Here is a 14,687-nt window from a genome sequence, read left to right on the forward strand (position 1 = left end):
GAGACTGGTGGAATGGTGGAGGAAAAGGTCAGGGACTCCCTGCTGTCAGGCTGCATTGTGAACACTCGCAGCCACTTTGCCAGCTTCCTCCACCGGGAATCTTCACTCCGGACCCAGTGACATCACAGAAATGATGTCCCAGAGAATTGTGGTCTGACACAGCGAGCGACAGTCTCATACTCTGATCCCGAACACACACTCACACAGAAAGGTGACTGTCTGACAGTTTAATTTCCTTTTCCTGTATGAGACCAGAGCACTGAAATTCCTCATGACCTTTAACCTCGTTGTTCACTAACAGGAGAAATTGATTACAGCGTGTCAGCAGCTCATTAGACTAAACATCACAGAGCAGTGAGTTAGACCAAGTGTCTCTGTGAACGTGACAGCCTGCAGGGCAACTCTGTACAGATGTGCCCTTCTTAACCTGCAGAGACACTTAACAGAGCCTAAAAGGAGTGAGGCAACATGACTGATGTGTGTGTATGTGTGTGTGTGAGAGTGCATGGATACTGCTGCCTTGCTGCCAGATTAACTGTTGCTGCTATTCCAGCTGGATGCTTTCTTTAAACCCAACACGTTTTGCTGGTCCGGCACACAGAGATGTACATCTACAACCTGTACCTTCCATCAGATAAAAAGCTTTTTACCCAGTCGCACATTTGCACGTACCGTGACTACGTCTCATACCACATATCACTGTCCTACACTGTACACTAGCTACAACAGGGTGGAAGAGGAGCACGACCTAGAACATGGTGAACACCACAAGGTGAACATTTCACCTCCATCTATGGAGTTTACTCCAAAAATACAGTATACAGAAACTTTCAAAAGAAAGAAAGAAAGAAAGAAAGAAAGAAAGAAAGAAAGAAAGAAAGAAGAAGAGATGTCTGAGTAGAAAGAAAGAAAGAAAGAAAGAAAGAAAGAAAGAAAGAAAGAAAGAAAGAAAGAAAGAAGAGATGTTTGAGTAGAAAGAAAGAAAGAAAGAAAGAAAGAAAGAAAGAAAGAAAGAAAGAAAGAAAGAAAGAAAGAAATGTATGTACGTGATCATTGTCACGTGTAAAGAAGCAGGTGACATTTTCTTATTGTTGGTATAAAATTCGTACACACGTGAAACTGCATCAGATTCCGGTCTTGTTTACAGCCCAATACAAACAAAGTTACAGATGTCACGTGACAAAAACAAGACGTGAAGCCCTGACACACGCATCAGCGCGCAGCTCCCGTTTCTCTGGGGCATTAACCGGTGCCACGGGCTCGCGTGCTGAGGAGCGGAATGAATTTGTACGCAGCACGAGCGCAGAAAGGCCACATGCACACAGCACAGTGTGTTAGTGTTAGTGTTAGTGTTAGTGCATGGTGAAAAACTAACACTGTGCTCCAGACCCGTGCTGGGTTAAAGAAGTGACACCAGACTGGAGATCCAGAAGAGGTTTCTGAACCTGATCCACCACACACAGCCTTCACACTGAGCCAAGTCTAATCACTAACTTTCCCTCGTGTAAATTAACCAACATTATGCAAAACACACGCTCAGCCACCCCCTCCCCTCACCTCCTCCCCTCCCCTCGTCACGTTACGAACCACGCGTAAACTTTTAGACTTACCACACTCCAGGGGAAACCGTGCTGCTGGCCAGAAAAATACCCAGAACTTCTTATTCCTCTGCGGAGTCACACAAACCGCATGCGTTAATGTGATGTTTTTCTCCAGTGAGAGAGAGAGAGAGAGAGAGAGAGAGAGAGAGAGAGAGAGAGAGAGAGAGAGAGAGAGAGAGAGAAAGCTTTGATCGGAGTCACGCGTTTAAAAGAAAAAATCACACACAGCTCGAGATCATTACAGCTCGCGCTACCGTCTAAACGTCTAGGCGCTGTCCGGTGTCACGGCATACACAAGTCACTTTCTGGTGTGCGCGCGTGTGTGTGTGTGTGTGTGTCCAGCGTTTCTGTCTCCTGCCGTTCACCTCCCTCTTAAAGGGAAAGCTCATGTCAGTACACAGTAAACCTGCTGAGCAACAGACACGAAAACTATTAACTTATTATTATTATTATTATTATTATTATTATTATTATTATTATTATTATTATTATTATTACTGTTGTTGATGATGATGATTATGTTGTTGTTAGTATCCTCAATCATTTTATTCTTTCTTTCTCTTTTTTCTTTCTTTCTGCTATATGTAACTTATTATTATTATTATTATTATTATTATTATTATTATTATTATTATTATTATTATTATTAGTGGTAGTAGTAGTAGTATTTCTTGTGTCATGTATATTTTGATCATCTTTGACACACATTGTTATCTTGGCAGAAGATTGGATAAAAAGAGTTTAACTAAATGAGTATTAAACACTTGTGCACTTTTCACTCATCCGAATAAAGCAGAAAGAACATTAAAACGCAAGGCAGTTTGTGACTTAGTGTAATGGACTTAATAAGGGGACAGTAGTACACTGTGGTCATGTGGAATTGCTCATGGGGAGCGACACTAGATCCATCATGGTGAACCATCATAGTGAACCATCATCATAGTGAACCATCATAGTGAACCATCATCATAGTGAACTATCATAGTGAACCATCATCATAGTGAACTATCATAGTGAACCATCATCATAGTGAACTATCATAGTGAACCATCATAGTGAACCATCATCATAGTGAACTATCATAGTGAACCATCATAGTGAACCATCATCATAGTGAACTATCATAGTGAACCATCATAGTGAACTAAGATAGTGAACCATCATAGTGAACCATCATAGTGAACTATCCCGAATGTGACTGCAGGAGCTGAGCGTGTTTATGGGCCGCGCGCTCAGCTGGACACGTGGGTGATGCCATCTGCGCTCACGGAGGGGGAACAAGGGGATACCACCTTGAGTGAATTACCCAGGTGAACTCGATGGTTTTGAACCCAAGCTTTTTGTAACGTCTCTTTTAGTCGCATTTTCCCCGCATGTGCGCTCACGGCTCGCCGCAGCTTCTCCGGCCCGAGAGTCCAGTGCCATTGTGCCTTTTCTAATCCCCTCTGTTCCTGCCTTTGTGCGGCCGCCCAGCAGGAAGTGGGAGCCGAGCAGACAACAATTAACAAAAGAGCTGCGAGGAATACAATTAGCCATCAATAGGAAACCGCGCGCTTTTGTGCCTGTTGCCATGGCGACGCTCGACAACCACCATTGCAGGATTACGGAACCTTTTACCTCTCTCTCTCTCTCTCTCTCTCTCTCTCTCTCTCTCTCTCTCTCTCTCGCTCGCTCGCTCTTCAATCGTTCTCTTTCTCCGCTCTTCACCATCTTTCACCACTTTTTTCTTCAGTCCATTTCCTTTCATTCCTCATCTTTCTGTGTCCATCATTTTTCTATTTGAACCTTATTCTGTTTCTACCTCCACCTCTTCTCTTCAAGTCCATCTTTCCATCTCAGTGTTGTTTTTCCCCCAAGTTTCAAACAATTTTTATTTGTATTTGTATTTTATTTATTTTATTTTATTTATATACTTTCCCTTAGATTTCTTTCTTTCTTTCTTTCTTTCTTTCTTTCTTTCTTTGTCAACATTTTTTCCCTTTCCATTCACACCACTCACTCCACTGTTCACCCCATCTCTCTTTCACCCTTTTCACCTCTTCTATTCTTACCATTTTCATCTCTAAGTCCATTATTCCTTCTCCGCTCTTTTTTCTCTCCATCTTTGTTCTCCAGATTTTTTTATTGCCCTTTTCATTTCTTTTCCCTTTTATTCTGACCACTCTTTCTTCCTTTCTTGTCACAGAGACAGCACAGCTCTTTGGGTTTTTATCCGAATAGGCTCTTGCGACCTTTGTTCGCTTCAGTGCTTTTCAGGTCTCTCACCTTTATCTCTCCTTGAGGTGAAGTTGGTGACTTTTTTCCCTTCCAGCCTCCTCGTTCATTCTCGTCTTAGGCCTGGAGGATTATCTGGCCTGGAGCTGTGTGAGGCGGCGAGGGAGACGGCCGATATACTGACCATACTCAGAGGGCTTTCTCTGACGAGAGATAGGTTTTTTGTCCAGTCGCTAAATGCACTGTGGCCTTCACAGTTACACAAAGGAACACTTATCTAACACACAAACACACACACAAAGCGAGGAACAGAGCACTGAATCAGCCGACTCATGGACTTTATACACTGTATACAACCCAAAAAAGTGAAAGTTAAAGTGATACAGATTTATTTGAACAGCTCAACGAGTCCATGGTGTAAATATAACTCTGGTTTGTCCTGCAGTCGAGCAGCAGCAGGATGTGAAAATATATTTATGTTGCTGAGTGCAAAACCTTACTTATTTTTACTCGTGTGATGACCGATTGACTTGCTTACAATAATAATATGGCAGAAATGAATAAAAATAAATAAAATAAAATAAACAAATTAATACATAATACTATTATTTAATATTTTCAAAAACAATTTTTTTATTTATAACAATTTGAAGCAAGGTAACTGGGTCAATACAAAAGGTAATGCAAAACCTGGGAGAGAATGCACAAATTACATTTTTTATGTTTTTCAATAGTTATCACAAACCTTGTGATCGAATGCAAATATGTTATTGCCAGGGAAGGCACAACAATCTCGAATAAGAGCAAACATTTCTGCCAGACAGAAGTGAATGCAACGGAAAGCAAAATTTATTGCAAGGTAATGCAAAAACTGTTGCAACACAATGTAAGACTTATTGCACGATTATGCGAAAACTGTTGCACCACAGTGCAAAAATTCCAATGCAAGTTATCACTTAACTATTAACTATTATTGATAAAAAAATATTAAAAGGTATTGTGATGGATTGGGCAAAATGAGAACTTCTATGTGCTAACAAAAAACTATTGTAATGGAATTCAAAACGTATTGTGCGGAAATGCAAAACTATTCTGATATCTTGGAATAGTTATTTAGAAGGACAGCAAAACTATTGTGAGATCATGCAAATCTATTGTGAATGAATGCAAAAACGATTCCAAGGTAGTGCATAGATAATGAGCCGGAACAAAAAAGGGACGTAAAAATGATTTGAATAGAATGAAAAAGTATTGAAGCGAAAGACAAAGATTATTATACAAATGAAATCACTTTCTTTCTTTGTATAGACAAAGAAAGAATAGAAATTGAAATTGAAATGAACTTTATAAATTCCTGGCAAAGCTGTGTTGTGATAAAGTCCATTGTTAAAAATGCTATACAAATAAAATAGAATTGAATTAAATTAAATGCAAAGCTAAGGAATCAAAACTATTAGGACAGAATGGCAAAAATTACAGCTTTATTTTGAGGGAAAGCAAAAATGATTCTGAGGGAACGCACAAGGCAACATTACAGTATAAAATTGTTGCAAGAAACAACAAAAATTATTGAGAGGAACACAAAATGATTGGGTGAGAAAGCAAAAAATCGAATTCCAAATGATTGTAATTGAACAATAAAACACACACACACACACACACACACACACACACACACACACACACACACACACACACACACACACACACACACACACACAAAAGTGTTGAAATAAGTGAAATTCCATTTTGACCCTATAAGGGTTCAGTATCAATTTCTTGGTTTCGGTTCTTTTCAAAATTGTAGCAGTTTATTTTTTCTAGTTCTAGCTTCATTTTTTTCTTCAGTACCCATCAGGAGTCCATCATATATCGCACTCGGAAAATGTGTATAAGAGCTGAGTGTTTGGTATTAAGCTCAGAACCACACGGGTTTGAACGAGTTCAGAATCTACTTTTATCCAAATTGTCTTATAAGTGAGCTTGACTGCATCACTCAAGCAATTACGGGTCAAGCGTTCTGCTCAAGAGAGCAATAATGGAAAGGTGCAGAAAGTTAACCGCTGATGAGCCGATTCCCAGCGGTTGTCTTATGAAAATCTTCAACTCGCACCTCTGACAACTCGCATATTTTATAGTATTCAATAGTCTAAAACAAGCAATAAAGACTCCGACAGCGAGAATACAGGAAGCCAACATTAAACGCTTTCTCGAGCATTACTGTGATGCTTGTCTGTTTACTGCCTTATCACACTTCACAACTACACACTGCCTTTGCCTCTCCTTCCTGTCAGAAGTGTAACTGTGTCTGTGTTTTTTTTTGTTGTTGTTGTTGTTTTTACTGTGTGGGTGCAAAGAAATGATCCCCGTACCTACGTTAATCCCAGTTTCATGTATGTTTGTGGAGATCAAAGGTTAAAAAACAAAAATATACACCGTTATGATGGAAGTTTTAAACGATTGATTGATTTATTGATTGAATTAATAAAACAGCATTACTGGTAGTTGTTCAGCTGCAAATCATTCATGTTTGTTCATTCATGTTTAATAAGGTGTTATCGCTTCTATAAGACCAGCTCAGCTTGTGTGGTGGAAAGTCTGGACGTTTCAGACAGATTTCAAACTGCAATGTTCTTTAAAAGAGAAAAATATCTCATCTGTGATATGATGAGGAGTTTATTTAACATTTAGTCCTTTCATTTAAACTCCAGCCTCCTTTACCTTTTTGTAACAATCCGAAGTAAGGCTGTCGCTTTGGGTTTTCCACTACAGGAAAGTCTTCAGTCTATACTGTATATATGGATGGATGGATGGATGGATGGATGGATGGATGGATGGATGGATGGATGGATGGATGGATGGAGATCAGCACTACAGAAAAATGGATGGGTGGATGGATGGATGGATGGATGGATGGATGGATGGATGGATGGATGGATGGATGGATGGATGGATGGATAAGGCATGGAATGATGTAGGAATGTAAGCTCTACAGAAAAATAGATGAATGGATGGATGGAGTAAGGAAGTGGATAAGCGCTACAAACATATGGATTTATGGGTGGGTGGATGGCTGTAGATACATGCTACAAAATATGGATGGATGGATGTATATGGATGTGGATGGAGAGAAGGAGGGAGATCATAGCTAGAAAACTAAAGTCAAGTCAAGAGGTCAAGAAGCTTTTATTGTCATTACAACCATTACCTGTTGCAGTATAAAGTGAAATGAGACAACGTTTCTCCAGGATCATGGTGCTACATAAAACAAAGTCAGAGCTAAGGACTTCGTAAGTAGTCCTAGACAAATAAAGTTCAACTGTGTAACCTGGTGTAAACAGTGCAGGACAGGTCAAACAAGGCAGACAAGACAGTGCAGGACAAAAAGTTACACCAAACAGATAATACACAAAAGACAATAAACAGCGTCGATCAGTGTAAATACTGTATGTTCAAACTGCTATACTATAAGAGGAATAAAACACTTTTGGATTAGCTGTTTTTAAAAAATAATCAACCTTAAGGTGATTGTGATGTTTTCATGTTCAATTCAATTCAATTCAATTCAAGTTTATTTGTATAGCGCTTTTTACAATAGACATTGTCTCAAAGCAGCTTTACAGAACATAAACATAGAGCAGAAGGTAAACATAATTAATGATAAAAATGTAAAAATAATCTCACTCTATCATATTTGTTAACATTATTTATCACATTAACAAAACATAGACCTCAACTCTATCAGTGTCATATAGCTGAACCTAAACCTTTACTGCCTCTAAGTTGTATTCATGTTAACTTTATACCAGAACTTTATACCATAATTATCCTTCTTCTAAAGTGTTACTACATCATTTACGATGTTCCATGACCTTTGGTAATGACCTCATTTGGATACCAAGCCTGCAGTACCATCAGAGGCAGAGGCTGTGTGGTGCAGAGAGAGAGAAAAAAGCAGGAGAGGAAAGAAAACCACATGATATACCTCTTTTGCTTGGCTAGTACAATTTTTGATTACACCCAAACCAATATAGAAGTTTTGTCTATGTGTGCATTCTACACCCCATGCACCAGCCCAGCCCACCCCACCCCGCCTCCATCAAAAAAAAACATGATGCCCTCACCAAACTGCGAATGAAACATGGAACATATACAGAGATCGAGTCTCACATAATACCACAGCACATTTGGGTTGATAGAGAACAGCCGAAGCGAGTGAAAAAAAAATCAACACTTGTCCGATAACATCGAGCACATTATTTCTGAGAAACCATTGGAAGACCGCAACCTATTCCAAATTTGCTTCCGCCGTCAAGCAGCAGCAAACAAGTTTACAATTCAAATATATTAAACAACCCAAAACATTCGCATGTGACATATCAAGCTAGCTAAATTCGGTTATTGCCCCAAATGAGGTTAAAGCCAGAATTGCAAATGGCTCAGGTGACCTATCCTCAAATGTTATCTCATTAGAAAGCTTTATATGTGACGATGCCACACACACACACACACACACACACACACACACACACACACACATATATATATATATATATATATATATATATATATATATATATATATATATATATATATATATACCAAAAACAACCAGCCTAGTTTAAGAAAATTTGAGAACTGGTTCATGCAAAAGATACAAATGCAAATGAATCGTACATAGCGATAAAAATCTTTCAAATCTTCCAAAGTTTGCTGGAGCCAACTCTTACTGCATGCCATGCGGCGAAGGGTTTTTCAGGAAACGGCTACGAGAACCATCAGAGTGTTGACCGATACTGTTCGTATAAGAAGAGAAATAAAGTAAAAAAAAATAAAAAACTAATTTTATAATGAAATCATAATCATGTCAATTTTATTAATTGGGCACACTTTGATTGACATGTTGCTCTTTAGTTAACAGTTGCATTACCCAAAAACATTTCCTAATGACTAGATTTAATGATGTAGAGTTGATTCAAGCAGTATAACCATTCTCTCTGGTGTCACCCAGATGACAACATGATTCCCTTTTGAGTCTGATTCCTCTCAAGCTTTCTTCTTAATTTCATCTGAGGGAGTTTTTCCTCATCACCGTTATTCAGAAATTGACACATTTCTGTAAAGCTGCTTTGTGTAAAAATGTCTACTGTTGAAGCGACATATAAATAAAACTAAACTGAACTGAATTAAATATTGAACTCGATTCAAGGTGGAGTTTTTCTTTCAGCTTTAGGACACCGAGAGCATCTGTGATGCGTCATCAAGAACCTATATAATAGACCAGACCAGATGGTTTGTTGAGAAGGAGATCATATTATACCATTATTATTACTCATAAAAATAACTGACAGAAAGAACCACAAAGGTGTTTCCACAGCGATGCCACCGAAGAACCTTTCAGTAATTGTCTCCCAATTATTCTTAGTGCCATAAAGAAGCTTTTTACAGTCTTAAGAACATTTTCACACAACAAAGAACCTTGTGCTGTGGAAACCTTTCATGAATGATAAAGGTTCTTCTAAGAACCACACACCTTGACAAAGAACCGTTTCTGGACCTTTAAAGAAGTGCAGACCTAAAATCAGCTTCGAAAGGTTGCTTTATTATGTCAAGGAACAAAGCACAGGCAACAGGCTCCATATCCGTGTGGAGACACTATACGAGGTCACGTCCAGTGATGAGGAAACAAATCTTCATGAAATATACACGTCTGATAAATTCATACAAGTCTGAGCGCATCCAGCTTAGATCCGTGTCTAATCTAATTGTCTAATGGCAACGAAGGCAAAGGTAGGACCCTATCGTCTTTTTTCTTTTTCTGTAGACAGTTTGTTCTCAGCCACCCACAGTTTAGTGCTGAGCAAAAAACAAACAGTGGAGAGAATAAAAGGGCCGACTCTCTCTGTGGGGGCTGAAGGGAATATTGGCGGTGGCCCACACAAAGCCGGCCCTGAAAATAGCCCCCGGCACAATGAGACCTGCCACTCGGTGTATGAGATAATGTCTAATTGAAAACAGTGCGCCTATTGTCCTGCTGTCACCGGCCCTATTGTCCAGGTCCACCCCCCCTCCTTTTTTTTCCATTGATGCAGCACGATTGTTCCCTGCCATTGTGGTTCGTGTACCTCTCTCTCTCTGTCTGTATTGTTATAATTTCATTACTCGTTTGTTTTTTGTTCCTCGTCTCTTTTCGCTCTGCTGCAGGTCTTTTGTTCTGAACATTTAAGCACTCCATACCGAGTCGCCACCACAGTATGTGTGTCTGTGTGAGTGTATTTTATTGACAAATAAACAGAAAGCTAGTTGTAAAAAGAGGGAAATGGCCCATTTTAGAGGCACGAAGGGTGAGAAGTTCTTTTGTCGTTTGCATAAAGCAATAAATACGACTAACACTTTCAGCAAGCCCATTTGACTATTCATGCAAATGGATGATATCGGGTTTAGGTTAATAACGGACACAGCGTCGAAGCAATTAGGTGAACACCTGCGCAGCCCTCTTCGTAAGGGCACTAGATTTAAGTAAATCTAACCCACTTTGCTTTTAATATAAACTACCAGAAGTCCCACGTTGCACTTTCACGACCCCGTCTCCTATCATCGACTTTTTAACAGCATGGTGATGTTAAAATGGTGCTGAAAAGCAGGCATGTTTGGAACTCGGTCATTATTTGCTCAGACAAAGGACGGACACTTTCTCACCTTTGGTTATACCCTGGACCGATTCCCACCTTTCCCACAGCACGTTATAGCCAAAAGAGTTAGAACAATGAAAAATGCTTCTCTGTTTCCTCGGCCTGAACGTTCAAACAAAAGGCCTTATCAGAAGCTGGAGATTATTGCATGCGTTAATTGTAGAAATATGAAGGTACTATGTATTGCTGCTGTGCTGTTTAAACAAGATAAGAAACAACGTAATGTCACGAACTGCTCGTTCTGAGCCATTTTTCACTGGAAAACATGATCATTTTTTCTAAAGTACTGTAAGCCTGGAGCGAGTGTGGAGGTTATGGCTGGTGTTGAAGGTGAAACCTCTTGAGATACGAGATTCTCAAACACTGTAAAGAACGATTCATCAGCGAGACTTCGACAGAACTGAAACACGGGGAAGATCTGAATTAAAAACGACTCATTATAATGCTACAATGAGACTTTCAAGGCTGTGTAAATATAACACAATGAATGGATCATTGAAAAGTATGGAATGTTAAGTAGAAAAAACAAATCAAATTATTATTATTATTATTATTATTATTATTATTATTATTATTATTATTATTATTATTATAAGTTATTTAGCAATTTTTCCTCCTAATGTGTCTATTTTTTTTCAAATTGTGCCTTTTTATTGTCAATTAAAAGGCAAATGTTTAATACGTCTAACATTTTTTGAATAAACCTTTTAAGATTTTATGTATATATTTTTACTCTATTTTACAAATATCTCGCACAATAGAACCATATTGTATACTTTCGTGGAAATAAAGTACTACAATGATATTATGCCAATAAAACCCATTAAAGGGTTAAAAGATCGTTCTTACAGATTGTTCTAGATTATATTAACACTACCACGTGAAAAAAAACAACACGTGTATAAAAGCGATAAGGATAAGTAAAGTTTTCTAAAAGTGCACTGTATTTTTATGGCATAGATTTGACTATGTTGCCGATCGAAAAAAGTTAATTATATTCAAAATATTTCAAATTCTGCCTTTTTTGCCTATGCTATTTAGAAATTCATAACAGAAATAAATAATGAGGTGGAAAAAAGGACACGTTGAAATGCCTCTGCAATTAAAAGAATCAGATGAGCAGTAACTTAAAAAAGGCTTAATTTAGCATTAAAGGATTGTGTTGCACCGAGGATTTTGTACATTTCTGGTAATCTAGACAGCATGTGTAGTTTTATACACACACACACACACACACACACACACACACACACACACACACACACACACACACACACACACACACACACACACACACACATATATATATATATAATGTTTGTGTGTGCGTGTGTGTACTGATCCTTGTGGGTGGTGAGGTACTGAGATGTGAGCCGGGCAGCCACCTGGCTGGTCAGAGCTAAGGTACGAGACAGGTCATGAGGAGAGACCAAACAAAAGAGCTGCTTCTAACAATCACTCCCGCTGGAACAGGAAGGCCTCACGGGATCAGGCAGGATAGTGATCTGACCCGGGCAGCGTTTCCTTCGACTAAATCCCGAGAGCCACAGACAGCTAAGCCGACCATGACAGGCTCGGTCATGGAGTTTCCCACAGCCTGGCCATGTCGATATGAGGCAGAGGCCCAGTCTCTGGGGCTCATGGGTAGACGAAAAAGCACAAAAGACTTGGATGAGAGGGTTTTTTTGGTAACTTGGCAAACATTTAAACCTCCAGAAAACATGGCATCTGCCATCATGTTAGACTGAGAGAACAAAAGGGTCACCTAGTTTGTTTGGGGTGTTGAACACTTTCTTTCAAGTGACTGTAAACTTTTTTTTTTACTGAAAGGAAGCTAAAAAAAAAGAAAAACACTGTAAAGTCAGAGTTAGTATTAAACACTTAGCAATCAAGGATTATTGTGTCATAAAATATAAGAGCCAATCATGTGGCAACATGAAATTAAGGCTATGAAATGCCCAGTATGCCAGAAGGAAGCAGCAGGGCATGTAAACATGAGAGGAATTTAATATTTTACATAAAAAAACCTGGCATAGGGAAACCTAGCAAAAGCTTTGAAATACACACTTAATAATATTTAGTGATACATTTTGATAAATCTGATATGGTGCATGGATTCTGGTGCATGCACTTCTTTAAGAAATTCAGGATTGATTTTTTTTAAAAAGTCTCGACGCATTTCTGTTTTTATCTACAGTCATTCACATAGTTTGTTACTCAATATGGACAATGTTTGGTTCATCCAACATCTGAGCATCTTTTAATGCTCCATAAAAGGATTTCTAGCATGATTATACTTTACATTAAGAGTCAGAGATGTTACATGAAATGATATTTTTCAGACATACAAGACAAGCTGGATTCCTTCAGAAAGAAATTTGTCCTGTTGCATGTTTGCATTAATGCACCATCTGTTGCACTCCATTCAAAGACTCCAAAAAGTGGTCAATAAATAAATAAATAAATAAATAAATAAATAACACCAAACAAAACACGGAAATCATGCGGAAAGAGATCTGGTGTTTTTGTGGAAGTGGCAGACACTCAAACTCAAACAGATCATGCTGTAACAAGACACCGATACACACTAAGTCCAGGTTGTGTCAGCCTTTATTGCGGATGTTGTCTGACTGATAGATGATGAGTCATGTAAATGACAGATATGTACAATCTGTTTGTCTAAGCATTGCACTTTCATCACTTGTCAAGTTTTCAATTGACTCACCTAGCAGCTTTGAGTATGTTGATCTGCCAAAGACAGAATTCACACACCATGCTGACAGGGTTGACATTAATTTCTCACTTTCTCCAGTGTGTCTTGGGGTCTCCTGTTAGGGTTCGTTTAAAGCATATAATAAAATACAAATAACAGCACTGTGTTACATGATAGAGTCGAGGATCATTTTTTCAACATATCGGTCATTTTATGTTGCTCATTTAAACTACTGCTAGCCTGAACATGTAGAGTAGTGCAATAAAAATAACTTTATACAAATCTAGAACGAATCATATAGTATAGTTAAAGAAGGGAAATGATTTATTACATCTCTCTGGTTCCTCACAAGGTTTCTTCCTCATATCATCTCAGGGAGTTTTTCCTCGCCATCGTCACCTCTGACTTGCTCATTAGAGATAAAATTATCATTTGTATCCTGAACATATTTATTTCTATAAAGATCCTTTGTGACCATATGTCCATTGGTAAAACGTTGTTGCTATACAAATATAACTGAATTGATTTGAATCATAAAGTCGTTGAAGCGGCGCTCAGGTGTGAAATGCTTGCTCATTAACATGCAGGCAGATGCTGGGCAAAACATTACCTGCTGTGTTAATTCATCCATCTTTAGTAAATGTTCTATCCTGGTCAGTGACTGAGGTTTTAAATGAATGATTTGTTTATATTTTTGGGGAAAAGAGCCTATAGTTTGCTAGCAAATATGACACAAAGGTACAATCTTTCAGAAGAGATTGGTTAAACACTTCTCTATAAGCTCTCATCTATAAACAGGCATCTTTGAGAATGCTGGATTGTGTTTCTACACAATGGAGTAACAAGTTTGCTTAAGACATTTTCCTTGAAAAGATAATGCCGAATCTTGATGAGTGGTACGCGGCCTTTAATCGTGCACAAACCCGTACTCTAAGTCACACTATATTCACATCCCCACAGAGATAAAACGAAAGCCTGATGCAATATCACTGCGGTTTCAATCCACAGGCAGCTACCGAGCACTTGCGGTCGGAGTTCTGAAGTAACACTCTGTGTGTGTGTGTGTGTGTGTGTGTGTGTGTGTGTCGGGGGGGTCTGGAGTCAGCAACTGACTTCCTACCACTGAAGCTGCAGAATGCAGCACATGGTACTCCAGCTTTCCACAAGAACTTGCAAACTCGCTGAAAGTAATTGAGATGCCACTTCCTTCTCAGGTTGTCGGCAAGTTCCTATCTATGAAGCTTCCCCTCCACCAGCAGCAGAACCTCCTGCCTCAGTAACAGAGCTCATCAATGGAGGAACATGCCACTGTGTGGTGCTTTTGCTGACATGCGACACCTTTCATATTTTCAGATCGTTATCACACTTCCTGTTGAAGAAAACGCCTGTTATTAATAGATAATGCATTTGGTTTTGTTTCCTTTCGATATTTTTTCTAGATGTTACTAAACAATGTATTGATCACAA

The 14,687-nt window shown here is 38.8% G+C and overlaps 1 protein-coding gene across 1 annotated transcript in view; it reads right to left on the reverse strand.

Annotated features, from left to right (window-relative positions):
* LOC113647866 (SRY-box transcription factor 13) overlaps positions 1–1,966 on the reverse strand; it is a 33,249-nt gene extending 31,283 nt beyond the window's left edge. The window contains exons 1-2 of the mRNA XM_027154848.2: positions 1,828–1,966; positions 1,611–1,668 (exon numbers count right to left, since the gene is read on the reverse strand). The gene's annotated coding sequence lies outside the window, so the exon portion shown is untranslated. The remainder of the gene's footprint in view (positions 1–1,610; positions 1,669–1,827) is intronic.
* Positions 1,967–14,687: the final 12,721 nt, after the last annotated feature.

Source organism: Tachysurus fulvidraco, chromosome 2, assembly GCF_022655615.1.
Source record: "Tachysurus fulvidraco isolate hzauxx_2018 chromosome 2, HZAU_PFXX_2.0, whole genome shotgun sequence".
Classification (NCBI taxonomy): Eukaryota; Metazoa; Chordata; class Actinopteri; order Siluriformes; family Bagridae; genus Tachysurus; species Tachysurus fulvidraco.